This window comes from Sus scrofa, chromosome 16 (assembly GCF_054392235.1).
Source record: "Sus scrofa isolate SSC_HxYL_T2T_F1_AM1 chromosome 16, Sscrofa_HxYL_maternal_Yorkshire_Landrace_v2.0, whole genome shotgun sequence".
NCBI lineage: Eukaryota > Metazoa > Chordata > Mammalia > Artiodactyla > Suidae > Sus > Sus scrofa.
In genome coordinates this window covers 87,756,131-87,777,982 of record NC_139398.1, presented here as the reverse complement: position 1 = coordinate 87,777,982, position 21,852 = coordinate 87,756,131, and the positions used below count along the sequence as shown (strand labels likewise).

The 21,852-nt window shown below is 48.1% G+C and overlaps 1 long non-coding RNA gene across 5 annotated transcripts in view; it reads right to left on the bottom strand.

Annotated features, from left to right (window-relative positions):
- Positions 1-241: 241 nt before the first annotated feature.
- Positions 242-21,852, bottom strand: part of LOC102159490 (uncharacterized) — a 56,870-nt gene continuing 35,259 nt past the window's right edge. The window contains exons 3-7 of one of the 5 annotated variants that reach the window (XR_014830761.1): positions 21,175-21,307; positions 14,248-14,375; positions 1,635-1,761; positions 635-708; positions 242-464 (exon numbers count right to left, since the gene is read on the bottom strand). This is a non-coding gene — a long non-coding RNA (uncharacterized LOC102159490). Of the gene's footprint in view, positions 465-634; positions 709-1,634; positions 1,762-9,529; positions 9,660-14,247; positions 14,376-21,174; positions 21,308-21,852 lie in introns of all 5 variants that reach the window. The other 4 variants (XR_014830760.1, XR_014830762.1, XR_014830763.1 and 1 more) reach the window with 4 other exon arrangements.

The window sequence follows — 21,852 nt, the reverse complement described above, 5'->3', positions numbered from 1 at the left end:
AGGGGCCTTTCTTCAGGTCTCACACAACAGAGCCCCACCAGCCCCCCGCCCAGAGGGACTAACATGCCTGCTGCAGCTCTGTAAGCCCGTGTGGGCCCCTCTGATGACGTAGTTTGTTGAATGCTATGTGTCTTGGTGCATCTCATTGTAATATAGAGAACTCCTGCTTGGGTTAAGAATCAAATTATTAATTTATTGATTGATTTTTTTTTTAGGGCTGCACGTGCGGCATATGGAGGTTCCCAGGCTAGGGGTGGAATTGGAGCTGCAGCTGCCAGCCTACACCACAGCCATGGCAATGCCAGATCCGAGCTGCGTCTGTGACCTACACCAGCGCTCACGGCAACACTGGATCCTTAATCCACTGAGCGGGGCTAGGGACCAAACCCACATCCTCATGGATACTAGTCAGGTTCGTTTCTGCTGAGTCACAACAGGAACTCCCAAGAATCAAATTATAGCTGCTGAAAATAATAGAGAATAAGAAGAATATATGGGAGTCTGTCAATCATCAATCAATCAATCAACCTACCTACCTACCTATTAATCTATCCACCCATCCATTCAGCCACCCATGCATATATACACACATGTTGACATATCTATGTATGCATCTAAGCCATCTATCACTTACCTTTCTCTTCAAGAAATGGATGGATTATTTTGTAAGGAAAACACATCAATAGGGATATCAGTTGATACTAGTGCCTGGAACACAAGAGTTGCTTAGTAAACATTGTTGAATGAATAAGCTTGATATCTCAGATTTGTGAATTTCCTAAACATTTCTTTTGGATCTACTATCTCTGAACCACAAAAAGAGATAAAGTCTATTAAAATTCAGGTGAAAAATGTTCTAGATAATGGATAAAAATTATAATCATGTGTCAAAGTTAGGGACCTATACAATTTTTAAAAAATTTTAAACAGCTACAGGTTAAACAAATAAAGATTAGAGTGGTAGTTTGTTTCAGAAATTATTTTACAAGAGAAATGCATTCAAAACGTTATTTATTTGGAAGAAGTCCTTTGAAAGCAGGATGGCTGCAGATGACAATTTCACACGCACGAGACTAAGAAGGAGCATATAAACCTTTTCTGTTTATTTTAATTTTGATATTCAGTTGAGAATGAAATGGGGCTCTGAGTAACAAAAAGCAATCAAAATCCATGAGTGGGGAACAGAGCTAAATAATATATTTTTTAAAAAGCTACTAACGGGCAGGAGCCCTGAAAAATAGGTGGCGATTGCCTGACCACAATGGCCAGTCTTCCCAAGAAGGAGTCCTGCCACCGTCTCTATCTACTGTGAGTCCTATGGCGTCTGTGATACCCCAGGCTCTTCCTAACAGTACAGACAGCATCATCTGACAAAGGGCTGGAGTCACCTGACATGACAAGCTGTCAATGGCCCAGCCTTTCCTTCCCTTCAGGACCCCTCTTCTCATCTACACTGTGTCCCAGAGGGGCACACAGTCCAAGAGGGACAGCCCTGCTGCCACCTGCCCTTCAGGAAGAGACCTGCCTGGTCTAGGGGGGCCCACAGTGACCCAGCTCTCTCCCCCCGCCCCCCCGTCCCCTCAGGGCTCCGCACGCGTTCCTGGCAGGTCTGGACCCTGATGCCCTCGTCTCACCTGAGCAGAAACACCTTCTTCCATCCCTCTGGGTCCTTGTCTCTGCCGCCTCCTTCACAGCAGACACCCGCACCTGCCCTAACGTGTCGATGTGTCTTGGGCGTCTCCCCCACTCCAATCTTGGCACCTGAGAAGGGCACAGTAGTCACCTGCTATGGGCCAGATTGACCTGGACGGGAGGGAGGGATCTGGGTGGGTGACAGGTGAGTGAGGTTTGTGGCAGGACCCAGGTGATGAATTTAGACTCCATCCTGAAGGTGAGGAGAAGTCACGGGGCACCTTGAGCCGAGGAGTAGCTGGGACGATGAGGTTTAAACAGATCCCTTTGGCTGTTTCAAAAGGCATCATGGGAAGTATGGGAGGAGGCGGGCAGACGAGCTGGGAGGGCACCATGGTGACGGGAGAAGGAGGCCAGTGAGTCGTGTGGGAGGAGACGTCGTGGGGGGGGGGGGGAGACAGGGCACAAGGTTGGGATTTGTGTGTATTTCAAAGCCATGGCTGGAAAATCCGCCCCATGGCTTGAAGGTGCGGTGTGAGGACAAAGAACCTAGAAGAACTCCATAGTAAGTTCCCACTACAGCACAATAGGATCGGTGGTGTCTCGGGAGCCCTGGGACACAGGTTCCATCCCCAGCCCGGCACAGTGGGTTAAGGATCTGGCATTGCCACAGCTGAGGCTTAGGTCGCAGCTACGGCTTGGATCAGGCCAGAAAAGGGGAGAAAAAATAAAGAATTCCAAAGGCTTCGGCCTGCGCCTCTGGCCCCCAGCGGACGTGCCATCCACCGAGAGGGAAGAACTGGTTTGGGGTGGGAGGTAATGGAAGGCTTTGTTTCATCAAGACACGTCTCAGACATGCCCATAGAGATGCCAAGTAGACAGTTGTGTTCGGGAGAGAATGGGGCTGGGGAGTAACGCGGGGAGTTGCCAGCATATAACGTATGAAAGCGAAGGTGTTGGGTAAGGATGTAGAAAACCACGGGGCCCAAGGAGTGAGCCACCGGCTGGAAAGAAGAGGAGAAGCGAGTCCAGGAGACAGAAAGCATCCAAGCCTGCCTCTGCTCAGGCAAGCAAGTCAGAGAAAGACAGACACTGTGTGAGGTCTCTTACATGTGGACGCTAAAAAATATAGCAAACTAGAGGCTACGACAAAAAAGAAACGGACTCACAGGTACAGAAAACACACTTGCGGTTACCAGCAGGGAGAGGAAAGGGGGGGCAGGAAAAGGAGGGGGATTCCGTACAAACGACTGTGGATAAAACAAGTGAGCCCCGAGGATACACGGTACAACACAGGGAGGAGAGCCGTGGTTCGCAGGAACTCTAAACGGAGGATAAGCCTTAAAAACCATGGATCACTACGTTGCACACCTGTGACTTAGGTCATAGTGTCCTTCCACTATACTTGGATTTGAAAATGACGGGGGGGGGTTGGGATGGGCACATGCACCCTGAGGTCTTTGGAACGACTGGCCAACAGGGACCTGCTGTGCAGCACTGGGAACTCTCCCCAATATTCTTGGGGTGGGAAAAGAATCTGAAAAAGTATGAGTGTGTGAATATGCATCACTTTGTTGTACAGCAGAAATTATCATTAGCTCTGTAAATCAACAATACCTCAATAAAGCTTTAACAAAGAAATAACTTTTAAAAATATGCTCCTACGAGGAAATGAAGGCTTTGGCTGCCGTGGGGAGCAAAGATGTTCAGAGGAAGAGGGCGTGCAGAATCCCAGGAAGTTTTCGCTTTTACCTTTTGTTTGACTTTAAGATGAGAGAGGGCACAGTGTAGAATTTGGCTCAGGAATGTGCGAGAACAAGAAGAGATCCTGATGCAGAGGAGAGGAAGGCTACTCGGCAGCCGTACTTCAGCATAAGAACTCAAGCAGGTGGAATTACACTGGAGATGAAATAGATACTAAGTCCATGGGCTGATGGGGGCCCCAGACTGATGGAGCTGTTTAAAGGATAAACGGATAAGAAGGAAAGCGCCAGTGACAGAGGAGAACAATAAACACCATGAAAATGTTCTGCACATAAATGTCTCGAGAGAGTTCTTCTCGGGAACAGTTGAGTGTTTTGTCCAGAAAGCATTTGTCCTACGGAATTGTTCTTGGGGTACAAAGCAAAGCTCCTGCCCCTCTGGAGAAGCACCTCCCATTATTCCGTGTGAACATGCATCCCCTGGTTTCCAGATGTGTGACTCGGGCAAGAGGAAGTGGCCAGAAAAAAGCACATGAAAAGATGCTCCACCTCACTGATTAGAGAAACGCAAATCAAAACTCCAACGAGGCATCACCTCACACCTGTCAGAATGGCCATGGTTAACAAGTCAACAAACAGTAAATGCTGAAGAGGGTGTGGAGAAAAGGGAACCAACCCTCCTACACTGCTGGTGGGAATGTAAATTGATAAAACCACTATGGAATATAGTATGGAGGTTCCTGCAAAAACTAAATATAGAATGACCATATGATCCAGCGTCCCACTCCTGAGTATGTATCCAGAGAAAACCATTATTCAAAAAGATACATGCACCCCTATATTCATGGCAGCACTATTTACAATAGCCAAGACATGGAAGCAACCTAAATGTTCATCAACAGAGGAATATATAAAAAAAGACATGGCGCATATATACAGTGGAATACTACTCAGCCATAAAAAAGCCATGAAATAATGCCACTTGCAGCAACGTGGATGGACCTAGAGATTATCATCCTAAGTGAAGTAAGTCAGACAGAGAAAGACAAATACCATGTGAGATCACGAGTATGTGGAATCTGATAAAAAGTGATACAATAGAACTTACAAAACAGAAACAAAGATTTGAAACCAAACTCACCTTTCCCAAAGGGGACATGCAGAGTGAGGAAGGGATAAATTAGGGGTTAGGACATGACATACAGACGCTGCTGTATATAAAATAGATGGGTAATGGGGACCTCATCAACAGCACAGGGAAAGCAGCTCAATACTGTGTGATAACTTCTATGGGGAAAGACTCTGAAAAGGAATGGACAGATGCACAGGTATAGCTGATTTACTTTGCCGTGCCCCTGAAATTAATACAACTCTGTAAATCAACCATATTCCAATATTTTAAAAAGGGAGGGGGGAGAGGCCAGAGGATAAGCCTGCGCAGGTAGACAGCTCTCAGGTCCCTTCTCTGTTAGGACGTCGTCCAGTCACAACTAACAGTGTCCTGTGAGCTCCGTTTTTATCCGTCGGTCACAGTTTTTATGCATCAGGAAAACATGCGGCCCATGGCAGAGTAATGTAATTAGAGTAATGTCTTCTGATGGGTTTCCTTCAGTCTGTGTTTCTCCGAGGACTCAGTCTTCTGTTGCTGGCTGGGCAAGACATACTCTCCGAATACCTGGATTTGCAAGTGGCTCATCGGCTTCCTAGCTCTCAGCCCTGAATGAGCCTTTCCTCTCTCTTAGCTGTGTTTGCTTCTCTGTAAATAGGTGCAATAGCACCTGCTTCCTCCAGTTTTCATTTGGATTAAGTGCAACAAAGCCTATGAGAACACCGGATGGAGTGCAAAAAATATAGAGGAAAAACGAGAAACATCTGCATTTCTGAAAAGAGCTGTCCATGCTGGAACATTGTTCTTAGCAGCCACTCCGTACCTGTTTACAGAATCTCCTCCGCGGTTAAGTTTTGAAAGCAGTCCTTTTTCTTGTGCCATCTTAGACTCACACACCTCCACTGACAATCATCACACCTTTCCTATCACACATTTCATGTTTGGGTATTTTGCCTCTGAAGGACATTTAAGTTCCCCAGAAATTAGCTGGAAAGTTGAATTCCTTTGTTTTAGGTTTTCAATCAAACAACTTATTTGGTATCAGGCTTTAGATCTTAAAACCTTAAGAAAAAAAAAAAAGTATCAAGAAGAAATAGGAATTTTAGACAGTGCTATTTGTTTTGTTTTGGTGACATTTACCTCTTCGCCCAGAAAGAATCCCAAGCCCGAGGAGTGTCTCCATGAGAACACCGCACATGGGACGCGACGTCTTGTGGCCAGAGCCTGGGAAGGAGGGAGGGTGGCAGCCACTGGAGTGGCCTTCCCAGTTTTTCTGTGTGCTCTCTTCTGTCTTGTTCCAACATGAGATAGATGGCACACTGGCAACTGGAGCCTGGAAGGAGAAGGTCTTTACCTAGGGATGCCTTACAAAGGTCTGGTGTAGGAGAAGCACGAGGCAGGGCTCAGTAACCAGGGCTCTCAGCAGGCGAGCTGTCACCCAGGCTGAGACCCGAGAAGAGGAAGTGAGAGATCAGGGACCAGACCACAGCAGGGGGACCTTGCCGACTGGTCACCTTGAGAGAAGCCAGCCTAACGGTGTTCCCAGACAGGACACCAGGAAGAAGGCTTCATCTCCTGCCAAAGCTCCCTCCTGGGCTCCGTCCAGGGGAAGCCAAGGGCAGAGAAGAAAGGGGTCGTACTGAGTGGGGGAGGAGGGCCCAAAGGAGCACCCAGAAGAGACCCAGCACATTCCCTGGAGAAATGAACCCTCGGAGCCTCAATTCCGCTGCTGTGAACTGAGAGTGATGACAGTGCCTCCTTTATAAGGTTAAAATCAAGATACATATTAAAAAGGTCTCGGAGTTCCTGTCGTGGCACAGCAGTTGGCGAATCCAACTAGGAACCACCCATGAGGTTTCAGGTTCAATCCCTGGCCTCAATCAGTGGGTTAAGGACCCAGCATTGCTGTGAGCTCTGGTGTAGGTTGCAGACGAGGCTCAGAACTGGCCTTGCTGGGGCTATGGTGTAGGCCAGTGGCTACAGCTCTGATTAGACCCCTAGTTTGGGAACCTCCATATGCCGCAGGTGCAGCCCCAGAAAAGGCAAAAAAAAAAGTCTTTAAACACAGACCGTAGCATTAAAAAAAAAAAAAAAAAAACCCTCATTAAATGCTTGCTGTTGATGCTGTCCTCATCTCCCTCCTCAAAGAAAGAAAACAGGGCCCTTGGTATAATATTGCAGGATGAGATTTGAAAAGCAGGGTGACGAAGCAGGCAAACAGCTAAAATCATGTCAGTTGCTGCCTGATCCAGACTCTGCTTCTTTTCTGCTTCTTCTGCCTCTGGCCTCCTTCAAGGAAGCAACAGCAAGGTGAAGCCTGGAGGAGCTAAAGCAAAAGGAACGTGCAGGTAGAAGTCGGCAGGCAGAGGAGGTGTCTGTTAAAAGCCCAAGAAGGAGGAGCCACAAGAGCTTCTGGATGACAAGCACATCCAGGTGGTTGAAAGGTGAGGAAGGCTGATGAAAGGTCAGGCCAGCGAGAAGGACAGAGGTGAGGCTGGGAGGTGCCCGGATGGAGGGCGTGGATTTGGTATTTCATCGCGCAGGTAAGGGAAACCCACCGAAGGATTATGACTTGAAAACGTCCATCTTTAAAACAAAATTAATCAATAATATTGGGAATGGGATGAGAGCTACGCTATACATCCTTCCGACATCAAAAGCAAAACAAGGGAGAAGAATAGATAATCTTATGCTCATTAATTCGACAACTTAGAAGAAATGGGCCAGTCCCCCAACGCCATAAATTATTAAAACTCAGTCAAGATGAAATGGATAAGCTAAAATGCCCTGTAACCACTGAGGGCATTTCAACCTCCACCAACTTCTTTTTTTTTTTTTTTTTTTTGTCTTTTTTGCCATTTCTTGGGCCGTTCCCATGGTGGCATATGGAGGTTCCCACGCTAGGGGTCGAATCGGAGCTATTGCTGCCGGCCTACGCCAGAGCCACAGCAACGCAGGATCCGAGCCACGTCTGCAACCTACACCACAGCTCACAGCAACACCAGATCCTTAACCCACTGAGCAAGGCCAGGGATCGAACCCGCAACCTCATGGTTCCTAGTCGGATTCGTTAACCACTGAACCATGGCGGGAACTCCTCCACCAACTTCTAGAGCCTCATCCTGGTCTGCAGTCACCTGGCCAAGGGGGCACATGGGCAGATGGCGAAGGCACACCTACATCTCATAGCCTTGAGCCGAGGATTTCGCATCTCACCGTGTCTCACGGATGAGAATTGGTTCTGTAGCCCCACTCAGATGCAAGACCCGGAAAGCACAATCAAGCCGTGGATCGAGACGGAGAAGGACCTGGAAGCTGACGGAGCATGGGGAGACTGCAGAGCTGGAAGGAGGGTCTCCTCCTGATGCCTGAGAGCTGATGAACATGGCCAATCACCAGGATCCTTGCCGCTTGCCCCCCTTGAGGGAACATCACCACCCCGAGTCACCGTCCTGAGCCTAAAGGGGTGTTGAGTCCTGTGAACTGCGCAATAACCCTATGATGGAGACATCTGTTAAAATTTCAGTTTCCAAACGAGGAAACGTGCACTCAGAGGAAATGAAACATGCCCTGGGAGTCACATGGCCAGAAAGGGGTGAAGCTGGGGGGTGACGCCAGGGGGTGACGTCAGCGGCATCCCCACAAGGTCGTCCCGCAGAGTGATCCTGGCTTCTCCCAAGGGTGCCTCTGAAATGCCCCAAAATGGGCATTGAACTCAATTTCCTGCTCATCGGCCACAGGCAGGAAGTAATAGCTGTGTGAAGACGATAGAAGAAGAAAAAAATAAAGAAGTAGGCATAGCAGGAAGCTTACCAACAACGCATAGAAATATCACAGAAAAGAACACAGACCCAAAAGCTGCTCCATCAGAAGATTATTTAGCTGGACCACTAGCAAAACTGGTCCAGTGAAGAAAGTAAAAGATGCAAAAACAAACTGTGGTAGAAAAAGGGGACGTGATCACAGATACAATCGAGATTTAAAATATCAGTAACAAGAATATTATCAGTAATTGCTCAGAAATGCATTTGAAAACCTAGTTTGGCATAAAAATGTAAAAACTTTGTAGAAATACATTCCTAGAAATATATTAAAAGCCAAATTGGCAGAGGAATAGACAACTTGTATAAATCCCATAAATATTAAATAAATTGATCTTTCCTTATCAAAAAAAAAAAAAAAGCACAGCACAACAAAACATTTTCTTTGCTTTGTAGGTCTATTCTATCAAACTGTCAAGGAATAGTCAATTCCTTCCTTAAACAAGTTGTTTCAGGGAGCTCCCGGTTGTGGTGCAGTGGAAACAAATCTGACTAGTATCCATGAGGATGCAGGTTCTATCCCTCGCCTCGTACAGTGGGTCCAGGATCCAGCGTTGCTGTGAGCTGTGGTGTAGGTTACAGATGCAGCTTGGATCCTGCATTGCTATGGCTGTGGTGCATGCTGGCAGGTGTAGCTGCTTCGACCCCTAGCCTGGGAACTTCCATATGCCACAGGTACGGTCTTAAAAACAAACAACAACAAAAAAAAAAACCCACAAAGCTTAAGGATGCGGTTCATTTTATGAGATTACTATAATATTCCTTCCAAAAGTAAGGAGACCAATTTAAGTCATAAAATTTGTAACCTCATTCACTTACTTCTGAGTATAGATGAGAAGATTCCTGAATAAAATAGTGGCTAACGACATCCAACAGTATATTAATGAAAATAAGAGATCATTAGCAGCGAGAATTCAAGCTAGGTAGGGAAGCGAAGATGATTCACTATTTTAAAACCTACTAATTTATAACATCCATAGACTAAAAGAGAAAAAAATCACATGCATATCCCAAGCCACATAAAAAGTAATTTTAACTCGGTGTTGAAATTTGTCAAATAAGAAAATCTAATTAAAAGGGAGTTGCCATTGTGGCCCAGCAGGTTGAAAACCCAACATAGTGTCCAGAAGGATGTGGGTTTGATCGTGGGCCTGGCTCAGCGGGTCAAGGATCCAGTGTTGCCACAGACTGTGGCATCACTATAAGAAAAAAGGAGAACTAGGAATATGAGAAAATTTTTTGCAGGTGATAGGTGTGTCTCTTACCTTGATTTGTATGATTTAACACAGATGTTCGTTTATATGTCCAAGTTTATGAAGTCATATAGCTTTTACTATCAATTATACTTTTTAAAAGCTGTCATTTATGTTTTGCTTGGAGTTTTCAAAGTTCAACCTTTAGAAGCAGAGAGTGATGACAGATGTGTCAGTAGGGGGCGGGGGAGGGCACTGCGATCAAGTTAAGAGGAGGCCATAGTGGATTAAACTAAACCCTAGTTCAATGACTATTGTTCTTACAAAAAGAGGGGTTTTGTTTTTTGGGGGTGTTTTGGTCTTTTTAGGGCTGCACCCACAGCATATAGAGATTCCCAGCTAGGGGTCGAATGGGAGCTGTAGCTGCTGGCCTAGACCACAGCCACAGCAATGCAAGATCTGAGCCACCTCTGTGACCTACACCACAGCTCACGGTAATGCTGGATCCTTAACCCACTGAGCAAGGCCAGGGATCGAACCTGCATCCTCACAGATGCTAGTCAGATTCATTTCCACTTAGCCACGATGGGAACTCCCCAGAAGAGGGAAAATTTGACATCCATATATACACACACAGAGGACACGAGCTGACGACCCAGGCAGAGACTGGAGTTATTGTCTCTCAAATAAACACAGTAAGTGTCACCAAGGAAAGCCAGCAACCAACAGTTGTGTTCTTTTGTGTTACTTTACCAAATAAGCCACAAGAAACTAATCCATGGCTCTATCCAACTTTGAGGGTCCTGGCTGACCAATGCGTGGAAGAGTTTAACCAGTACCTCCAATGGCCCTCCATTCTCTTGCGATCCTGGGGGCTCGCAGTGCGAGTCTGCCGCTCTCCTTGTCCCGGACTGGCCGTGGCCGTGGCCGTGGTTCGCCAAAATGTCCCTTCACGTGCATGTCTGTGTAGCTCGGATGTATGTTCTCGGGTTCAGGCCAGTGCATGTGCAGCTCATCTCCTTGGAGAGAGATGGGCACATCACGAGGGTGTCACAGAAACCGCAGTCAGTGTAAACGTTGAGTCACGGGCTGTCATACACAGCACAAGCGCCCAGGCACACTGTCACCCACTTCCACCAACTGTCACGGGGACAGCTGAAGCTCATCATCATAAGACATCACGTGGCTTCTCAGCCCCCATGGGCAGATTCAGCATGCTTGTCGTGGGCTAGAACCCCAGCCCTAGGGCTACAGCCACCCGGTTGTCTGAGCCTTGGGACTGCTGGCTCCACACGACGGCGTTAGCCAAGGATGCATAGCTTGCTGCAGCAAACTGCTCTGAATTTATGTTTAGCATAAAGGCTTTTATAACTGCAGTCCATACTTCATTTCTTGCCATGAAATAATCATTTGAGAAATGCAGAGAAATGCCCTGTTAACAATTTAACATTTACTCTTAATAAATTGGCGGTAGTGGACGGAGAGCCAGAGCCCATTATAGAAAACATCATTTGTGCTTGGTGCCAGGAAAATATATTCTCCATTTTGTTGCACCCTGTGCCCAGCTACGAAACCTGAAACTTCCCCGCCTTATATATTCTCATTATGATAGATTAACGAACCTAATCTACCATGACTCATGGCGTGAAAAGTCCTATTGAACACAGCACGCACCATTTTAAATGAAGACACCCAAACCTGTCAGGCTTTCTTACAGGGATGGCAGAATCGAAATTGTCCCTATTTATACATACGAGGCCACTCTAAATGCTGAAATGACAGATTATCGTGCGTTCAAAATGAAGCTGCTTGTGTATGTCCCCTGTTCATTTACGCATTCTGCAGTGCCTCGTGCAGCCAGCCTCCTATCATCTTCTGAACTTTTCAGAAAATACCAGTATTTGAAGCTTGAAATTAAATTGCATTATAAGCAACCCCACAAATCTCACACCTGTTAAGATCTTTCCCAGTGCACTTATGACTTGCCTTTATGGTAATCTTCACCGATCTGTCATCTCTTCTGAAATTCAGACCTAATAAGACATCAGACTTCACCAGTACAAAGGTAGCAGCCTCATTTATCTCCAGTTAAAGCAGTAATAAAAGACAGCAGGTGACACAAATACCGGTATTTCGATATATTTGCATTAGAGGTGAGGAATGAGTCGGCTCTTTATTTTGCTGGTTGAAGAAAGCTTTTTCCCTACATCCAAGGGATAAATCGTGTTCAGATACCAGATGGCCATCAGCGGGGGGGAAAAAAATTAAATGTTTAAAGGTATGATTGTACCTACAAAGACATGCTCAGATCAAGTCACGGGCACTCTCCATTCATATAGGATCTAAAGCTGATGAGAATTTCTTGCCTATCTTCCGGAGCATGCTTGAAGAAATAAAAGAAAAAATACCAAAATCAAAGATTTCCCCGTAAAAGGAAAATAGTTATTTTACATGTCTTCTGAGGTTAGAATAAAGCAGTAGAAAACAGAGGAAGTTTAATGTGTTTAATTCACAAGACAATATACACACAGCATGTCTGTCCCTTGATACTATAGTGGAAATGCCACGTTCTCTGTTAAATTCCCTGAGAAACATTAAATTGAGGGCGAGGTGTTTTGTACTTTCTGGCTAACGTCTACATGAGCTGAACCAGTCGGTACAGTACTTCCTTCCCAGGTTGAGACTGAACTATTCCCCTCGGGATGCAAAGGGCAGAAAGAGACGGGAAGAAGTACACGAGGCATGGAATGAGGGAGAGTCTGGGCCAGGGGGAGGTGCCGGCTGGGGGGCTGGGATAAGCCCTCCCAGCTCTTGGTTTAAGGATGACCTTGAATTTGTCTTTGCCCTCTTGAATTTGTGCTCCCTCCTGTCAATGTAGCTGCCATCCCTACCGTCTTGTCCGTACTCTTAGCTGCTATCACAAGACTCCAACAAAAGGCATGCAGAGAGCACTTGGTCATGGCCAAGTTCACCAAACTGAGTTCTTAATCCAGGGCTCGGCTAAGGAAGCCTGGGGAAGGGTCTCTAAGCCTATCGCCAAAATTCTCTCTGAGGACTTCCTATCGTGGCTCAGCCGGCTAAGAACCCGACATATTGTCCATGAGGATGTGGGTTCAATCCCTGGCCTTGCTCAGTGAGTTAAGGATCCTGTGTTGCCATGAGCTGCAGCATAGGTGGCAGATGCAACTCAGATCCCGAGTTGCTGCGGCTGTGGTGTAGGCTGGCAACTGCAGCTCTGATTCTACCCCTGGCCTAGGGCGCTTCCAAATGCTATAGGTGCAGCCCTAAAAAGAAAAAAAAAAAAAAACAAAGCCCTATTGGAGAAGCACGTACTGGGGACTGCCACCATTCTGTGTGACTGTAAAGGCAGTAACAAGCAGACCGAGGGGAGGAGGTATGACCCCAAAGGAAGGTCTCGGGCTTGAGGGAGGAGTGGGCTCTCCGGCTCCAGGCGACTGACGGAGCCCCTATTAGGTGTGATGAGATTCCCAAGATCTCGCTTTCTAGGCGGAAAATTTCTGCCTGTTGACAAGCGCTGCGGAGGGCTTGGGAATCCCAAGACATCCTACATCAGACTTTGGTTTATGAGGTTGTGTGGAGAACGGGGGCAGGCGTACCCACGGGCAGTGCCTGGCGTCTCTTGGGTGAAGAAGAGAGATCTGACTTCAACATTTGGCTCTGCCCCCATTTGTCTCACCAGCACACAGACTTTTAACTGCTAAAGAGGAACTAAGATCCTCAAAGAGCATGCAGTCTGAGTTTTTCTTTTTCTTTTTGAATTTTGAGAACTTTGTGTAATTTAGATAGTTCTTTATCAGATGTTATCTTTTTACAAATAGTTTCTTCTCACGCATGGCTTATTGTCCCTTTTTAATAAATTTTTCATTCATAGAGCAGAAGTTTTCACTTTTATCAGCCCTCTCCTTCAAGCAATGCTGGTCCATCAGAAATTTTTAAATATGGCTTTGGCTTTCCAACGCCTGTAGCCTTGACCAACTGGGGGCTTTGAATGTGACATGCACTCTTGAAGATGCTCTTGCTTCTTACATCCAGAGACACTCGTGGAGATACCACCAAGCCTGGCGATGTCCCCCTGTGACCTGCAGATACACATCAAGAGAGGCTGCCTGCAGGCGGCCTGCTGATACTCAGCCCACATTCACCTGGACTTGGAAGGTCTCATGTGCTGATAGGAATGAGGCTCCAGCTGCTAGACCACATCAGACGGAGGGAAAGAACGGTAGCGTGTTATTACCAGTGCAGAACCCTGGTGATTATGCCTGTCCTCTCAATGACAGCACTGATCAAATAGTAATTAATTCCTCAACAGGCTGAATTAAATAATCAAGTAAGCTGCAGGTAATGCAATTACAATAGTTATTTAACACTCAGTGAAATAAGTTCTGATATGGAACGTCTTTATCTTGAAGCAGCCCCATTACTATGGAATGACTTTCCTTTGAGCATCTAAGGATCCAGCAGGCAATCAATGGTCCCCTTGTGGGGTTAATAATTAGGCTAAACAGAGCCCAACTGCTCATCTGCTGGACCAGACTGGCCCTGCCACCAGCACTGGAACCAACCAGCCCCTGACAGGCTTCCTTCGGGAATTTAAGACCCAAGTGACCAGGAGAGAGAGAACGGTGTTGAAACCAGAGCAGCTTTGGTCTCTATAGAAACCAGCCCAGCAGGTGAATTCACAGGACCCTGGTGACGACACACCCCAGGCTCAGTTGAGCTGGTCGAAAAGGAGAAAGAAATGAAATCTGAGTTCCACAAAGAGGTGGTACCTTTAGTAGCCAACTTGCTGGTTTCCAGGGCCTTAGGCTTCTGCAGTCAGGCTCCGGGGATGACACGCTCAAGGCCACGTTCACGGTTTTACTTCAATTTGCTGGTGGCCGGTGCCCATTCTTCTCTTCTGCAAGTATCCGAAGAATGGGTATCAGCAGTGCCTTGGAAGATGCTTCATAGACATAGCACGACACCGTCGTAGATGCAGCCTGATGCTCCTTAGACGTAGCATCAGCCCTCAGATTTGCTCATCCCGAAATGTTCTCCCAGGAAGGTATGAGTGTGTTCACAAGACCAGGGGGGCCCTACAGCTCAGAAAACTATTCATTTATCCGGTGACTGGATCTCAGGCTTTGAATCACATTCTCTTTAACTCAGTGTTATTACATGACTGGCTAGGACAAGGCCATACTATGGTAATAGCACCTGTTAGTAAAGATAATCCTATATTTTTTTTCTTTTGTCTTTTTGCCATTTCTTGGGCCTCTCCCGCGCCACGTGGAGGTTCCCAGGCTAGGGGTCCAATCGGAGCTGTAGCCACTGGCCTACGCCAGAGCCACAGCAACATGGGATCCGAGCCACGTCTGCAACCTACACCACAGCTCACGGCAACGTGGGATCGTTAACCCACTGAGCAAGGGCAGGGACCGAACCCGCAACCTCATGGTTCCTAGTCGGATTTGTTAACCACTGCGCCACGACGGGAACTCCAGTAATCCTATCTTCTTGCAACATCCGTGGCAGATTTGATGGTAAAGAAGTCATAATGCAACGGCTGAGGGGGGCGGCGCTTCCTGGGTAATTTTTGGAGAGTTTGGTACTTTTGCTCGTGTGTTTTAGCCCTAAGATAAACGTCTCCGTTCTCCACCCCCAGCACAGCCTAATGCTGACCGAGAATAAGAAACCTCATCGACAATGCAGTTTTTCACCTCGTGGGCTTATCATGAATATTTACTCTCGGGCTGGGGGCTGCCGCCTCTCGGCTCCTCCCCCGCTGCCGCAGTCCATTGTTAGGCGAGCGCTGCCATGGCAACGGAGGCTGCAGCCGGCGAAGAAGCTGACAGGCAGCCACACAAAGCGTGGATCCGAGGGCTAATTAAGAGGTTCTGTGCGCAGGGTCACCTTGTAAAGGAGAAATGTCAGTCAGAACCCAGGAGTCACAGAGGGCTCCGCTGAGAAGCCCCAGGAGCTCCCAGCCACTCCCTGATGCCAGCTCTCGCCAAGGTCCAGCTCCCTGCTCCCTGCCTGAGCAACTCACAGGTTATCCTAACTCATCAGTTGAGCCAGCTTATGAAATGAACAGACTCTGGTTGTTTGCCAGTAGGCGCATAAAGCATCGAACTGGAGTGATTGATTAAAAGCAGGCTGCGTGCCTCAGATCCTGATTTAGATCTGATGTTATTTGTAATTATAATTGCTTTCAAGAGCTCATGGGCTGAAGAGGGTACATGGGGACATTGGGTAATTTAAGGCTTGCTCTCAAGGTCTGGAAATACGGTAGACTACCATCCATCTAAACAGGGCTGGAATAAGATGCCACCAAGGACCTTGACCAGGAGATGCCCCTTCCGTGGGTTCTTGGGACAAGCTGAACTCCAAGCATCTCTAGGACACCAAACAGCTTCAAGAATTTGGTGTCAGGATCTTGCCCCTAAACAGCCCATAGCTGTCCAGTGGCATTTCAGTGCTTTGCTTCCAGTTCCGACAGATCTCTGCAGCCACACACACACACTGTCCCCCAAAAGGGATTCACCTCCCAATAAATAGCTTCGCTACAAATCCAGAAGAGCCTGGATTCCTCCTCCAACCCTCTAGACATCAGCGGATGCTATGTAGGCTTCATGACTGAAGCCATGAACTCCTGGCCCACCCATGTCTGTCAGCATCCTGCTCCAGCAGCTTCCCTTCTGACCTCCACACAAAGCAGTTCCAACGTCTCAAGTCACCCAGGAAGAACTTCCCAGAGATGGCCTCATCTGTCCTCTTCTTCCCAATGGCCAGGGCTCCTTCTGGCTTTTTGCTTTTTTTGTTTTTTTTCTTTTTAGGGCCATACCTGCAGCGTATGGAAGTTCCCAGGCTAGGGGTCAAATCGGAGTACAGCTGCCGGCCTACACCACAGCCACAGCAACACGGGATCCTTATTCCACTGAGTGAGGGCAGGGATCGAACCTGCATCCTCATGGATCCTAGTCGTGTTCATTAATTGCTGAGCCATGAAGGGAACTCCCAGGGCTCCTTTCTGAGGGACGGAAAAGACTGCAAGCTGCAGGTTGTGGATTCTGACTTGTGTGTCTGTCCCGGCTCACCCCTAGTCTCAGTGTGACCTGGAGCAGGTTACCCCGTATTTCTGCTCCCAGTTTTTATCATCCGAGATTCCTTCCCAAGGTTACTGTGATAATTAAATAAGGGAACCTATGTAAACACTTAGAAAAAATGACTGGACCCAAGTAAGCGCTCAGCCAACGCCCATGTGTGTCATGGGTTAACCTGTGTCTCCTAATAAGATACCTTGAGGTTCCAATCCCCAGGACCTCAGAAGGTGACCTTATTTAGAAACAGACAGGATCTTTACAAAATAATCAAGTAGTTGCAGTTCACACTGTGGCTCATCAGTAATGAACCCAACTAGTATCCATGAGGATGCGGGTTCAATCCCCGGCCTCGCTCAGTGGGTGAAGGATACAACATGGCCATGAGCTGTGGTGTGGGTCAAAGATGCAGCTCAGATCCCACATCTCTGTGGTTGTGGTGTAGGCTGGCAGCTGTAGCTCTGATTCAACCCCTAGCCTAGGAACTTCCATACGCCACAGGTATGGCCCTGAAAAAATTAAAAAAAAAAAAAAAAAAAAAAGTATCCAGAACAATCCAGTTACGGTGAAATCAGTGGTGTGGGCCCCAAGCCAGTAAGACCATGGCCCTTAGCAAAAGGGGAAATAGGACACGGACGCAGACACGCCTAGAGGAGTGCACCACGAAGGCGGACGAGGAGGGGCTGTGCCCGCCAGCCAGTGGGTGCCAGAGATGGCAGGCAGACTCCCGGATGCTGAGGGGAGGCCAAAAGGAGCCCCCTACCGGTTTCAGAAGGTCATGGCCACACTGACACCTTGACTTCAGGCTTTTGGCCTCCAGAACTATGAGATGATAAATTTCCGTGTTAAAGCCAGTCAGTTTGCTGTCCTTTGTCATGCAAGAGTTAGGAACTCTACAGCGTGCTCACTAGGCACCTGTTGATAAGCTCTAAGCCAACAAACCCCAAGACGCAGGACCTCTAAAAAGAGGTTTCTCGTTGCCCAGTCAGGTTGTGCTCAGTCCTGGGCAGGTGGACCCCCGCTGCTCCGTGAGCTCATGCGGGAACCCAGGGGCTTTCTGACGCGTTGCTCCACCACCTGCTTTCCAAGCGGTGGGAAGGGGCGGGAGCGAGTCTCGGGCACATCGTGTTGGGGCTTCAGCATTCAGGACATGACTTGGAGATGCAGGCATCACTTCCACCCACCTCCCATCAGCACAGGCGGAGTCACATGGCCACACCTTGCGGCATGGGGGTGGGGAATGGAGCCTCCATGCTCCTTGTTGTGACTTACCCACCACCACCACCATCATTCAGGAAACGGGAAACCTGATACGACATTTGATGAGAAAACAATGCAGAGATCGGTTCATGCCAAAGCCAAGAGCAAGGGAATGTAATGGTTAAAGTTTGACAGAACTGGTCCGTTTAGAGGAAAGGTCCTCCCCAAAATAGCTGGCAGAGTCTCCCAACAGAGCCTTGCAAGGGACGGTCCCACCTGCGCAAACCACAGCATCCTTGACCTCCCAGACTCTCTGCTGAGAACTGGCCTCCCAGCGATCAGTTTACTCGCTCCCTGCAGCTGAAGGGGCATTTCCTTCGCTGCAACAAGGTTTGGGTCATCTGTCTGTCTGGTGGTTTTATGAGTATCTATTTTTACTCAGAACTAAGAGATAAATAGGCAAGGATTTCATGACTGATGTAAATCTTTTTGTTAAAAACATTCATTCATCCCTAACTGCCTTAGAAATTACAGTCAAGCCTTGTGCCTTCTGAAATAATTTGGAGCATAAAGATGCAACTATTTATCAATTAATTTAAACTCCAGTGAGAGTTTTGCAGATACAGGCACTTTAGGATTTGGTCTAATGGACTGAATTTAGACTACTCTATAAATGAATGCCGACACTGGGGTTATATATATTCACAAGCTGAGACTTAGTGAAGTTTTCTTGGCCACATGAAAGAATACATTAAAATCTGGACTCCTCATGTTTTTCCCTAAAGAAATCAGCAGTCAGTTTCATCTCCTATAAAATTAATCCAGAAAGTAAATGAACATAATATAAGAAATAATTCTGTTGGGGCACACAGGTATTTTCATGCCAACAATATCCAACAATTTGGCCCTGTTATTCAGAAGCCCTTTGAAAAATATGTCAAATCTTATCCAAACGAATTTGAAAGAGACCATAAAAGATGCTTGGGAAGCTTGTGAGATTCAAAATGAAGGTTTCGAGCAATGGAAATACATGTTATTGCCAAAGTGAGTTTTGGTAACATTGTGTTAATGACCTTGAGGTTCCCCGAACCTTTAAAAGTATTAGGTCACGGGCTTTCGATCAGCGAGGCCATGTTGAGGTCGGGGACATGAAAATTAAAAATAGCATCATTTGTCTTAAGTCAATAAGAAGCAAGAATGGGAAGAAAGTCCTTAAAATATACAGCAGAAAATCAAGCTTGATGTAAGCTGATGAAGGCCACCCAGCCTCGCGGTGATTAAATTCCATAAGACTTTATACCAAAGATTATACTGATGAATTTGTAGACAGAGAAAAAAGGTAAATGATTCTCCAGGAGGAGGGGGACAAGGAGGAGGGGGACAAGGAGGAGGGGGAGGGAAACGTGGGAAATGCCTGGATTGATTCTCCCCAAAATGGTTAAAAAAAAAAAGTCCGGACCCCAAACTCAGAGGCGATTGAGGCGGCTCCAGCAGCTGGGAGCCCAGCGTGGGGCACCCTCTCCTTCCTTCAGCGGTCCCTCTGTGTCCTCAGCCATCCCAGAGGACAGCCAGCTCCAACAGGCAGCTCTCTCTCTGACATCCCCGCTGATGCACAGGTGGGCGTCTCAAACGTGACGCGCCCCTTCCCCAGCCCACTGCTCCTGGGTCTCCGCCTTTGTCCCCGAGTCTTCGTTGCTCAGACGACACAGCTAAGAAGTGTTCTTGAGGTCTGTCGTTTTCTCACATGGCACATCCAAGCCTTCAGCAAATCCTATGGACGCCACCTGCCAGACATCATGAAAAACCATTCTCTTCCCACAGTCACTAACTACCCTTGCCAAGAGTCCCAACCTATAGCATCTCTCGGCGGGACGATGGCGGTAGCATCCGACTCAGCCTCTCTGCTTCCGCTGGCACCCCTGCAGCCGCTGGCCTCCCAGAGGCATCTTTGAAAGACACGAATCCGATCCCATCACATTCCTCCCTAGGCCTTGGTTCATAGAACACCTGGGTCAAATGGAGCTGGTAACTGAAAATTAATTCGGTGACGATAATGTGATGCAGACTCTGCCGGCAACGGTAGGCAGCCAGTGACACCCCCAGAGATCCCCTACTGTAGCGCCCAGGGGCAGACCTCCCCACAGAGCTTGGGCACTGACCCTTCAGGGCCTATTATTATCTCCACTTGGCTGCCCCCGCACAAGCTCAATGCGTCAGACTCTGAAGTCCTCATCTGCAGCCCCACGCTTCCCGCACAAACGTGGTCCCCAAGTGGTCTGCTCTCCAATGAAGGGCACCAGCTCACAAGCCACAGCCCAGACGTGACCCGTGGCATCCGCGTCTCCTCCTCCAGCATCACCTGGGCAACAAGTCCCGCCTGTCTCACATCCTCCACGTCTCTTCCACCAGCCCCCTCCTCACTGGTGCCGCCCACCCCCACTGGTCAGCGCTGGCTGGCCCTACTTTCATGGAGTCGGTCCCTTGTGGCCTCCCAGGCTCATCTGTTCCCAAAGTGGCCCTTCCCCTCTTCCAGGGAGTCCCAGTTCTTGCTGCCTGTTCTCAGGGCAGTGGCTTCTGCGTCTTCAAACAATGGGTCTAACCCACTCTCCTGGGAGGTTATTGGATTATTAGCTATTGACTTACCCAAGTGTGGGCTCCAAGATGACGCTGACTTAAGATGGCTCAAACCAATCCCTATGTGCCTAGCATTGTATCCAAGAGCCCAGAGCAGCATCTGTCTTAAGGACCAATTTTTGCATGAACTCCACCTCCCTGGCAACATATTTTCATAGAGAATCAAATGTCTGAAGCCAAGCATTCTTGCGGGCCCTGGAGGAAGGAGCAGGGTAGCGTGGTAGGACAGATGTCTGGGTGGCCTTTGGAAGCCTCTTTGTGAGGAGGAGCCTTGGGCTCTGACATCAGCAGCATCTGACAAAATTCCCTCTTAGACACAGGCAGACGGCCAGAATCCATTAAGGTAACGGTAATGATTTTGACTCCTATTATTGCAGAACTTCAGCGTTCCCAAGGCGTTTTACGCATATAACCAAGGACGGCGCAGGCACCTGTGGGAAGTGTCAGCCCTCAGGCAGAGTCACTGCATCTCTGCTTCCTCATCGGTTGGACAGTAAGTGGGAGGAGCCCAAGGAACGCGCTGAGCAGACACGTGCTCAACACACAGCTCCCCACACACGGAGAGCAAACCGAGTTTTATGATTCGCTCAAAGATGGATTAGGACTCATCCAGAGAACGCCGATCACACCTCCTTCCCAATTCCCGCCTGCCTCCTCATGCTCTTGTGTCCCCCATTGCCCCAGGTGTCCCTGTCAGGCCCCTCCTTACGGCGCCATGTGAGTCCTGATCACCCCTCCTTATAAACAGGACCTGGAAAGAACATGTGTTACAGGTGCACCTACCTCGTGTCCATGAGGAAGCCATGCCAGCGGAGTCACCTATTGCCAAGCAACATGTGCTGTGCAGTGCATCAGGGATGACGCGCTCTGTATCCTTAGCAGCCCTCGTGCAAACACGGTCACCTAGACAGGAGGCCTGGCAGGGGAAGCTGAGCCGCAACAAAGTCAGGCACAGCCCCCATTCCTCCTAAAAGCCCCCCCCCCCGCACGAAAGGGCCGTCTGCCCGACATCTCCCAGAAAAGGATAAAGGGCCCTGAACTGTGTCTCGCATGCCTGATTTTCACCTTGCAGGGAGGGCCACGCGTTAGCCTTGCTGAAATGCCCCCCCCAATCCACATTGCCTCTGCTCTTCTCATTGTTTCACTGGAGCTATTTTGTCTCCTTTGATCCCCCAGGGAAGCAGTGTTGGTTTCAGGTAGCAGGTACCCAAGGGTTTCATCGGAAAGAGTTACCCAGGCATCACACACACTCTCCATAGCTGTGGAATATCATGCAAATATAACCTCACCTTCTCCAACTACCAAGGCATGGCTCTCCTTAGAGAAAGGCCAAGAGCAACAAGGAGCAACGGGGGATCAGGCAGGGATGTCTTTGGGCAGCAGATTCTTCCCAGTTACTCCCCCACAGACTCCCCATCAATGGTTCTTAGTCCTCAGGCTGCCTCTGAATTGCTTGGAGAG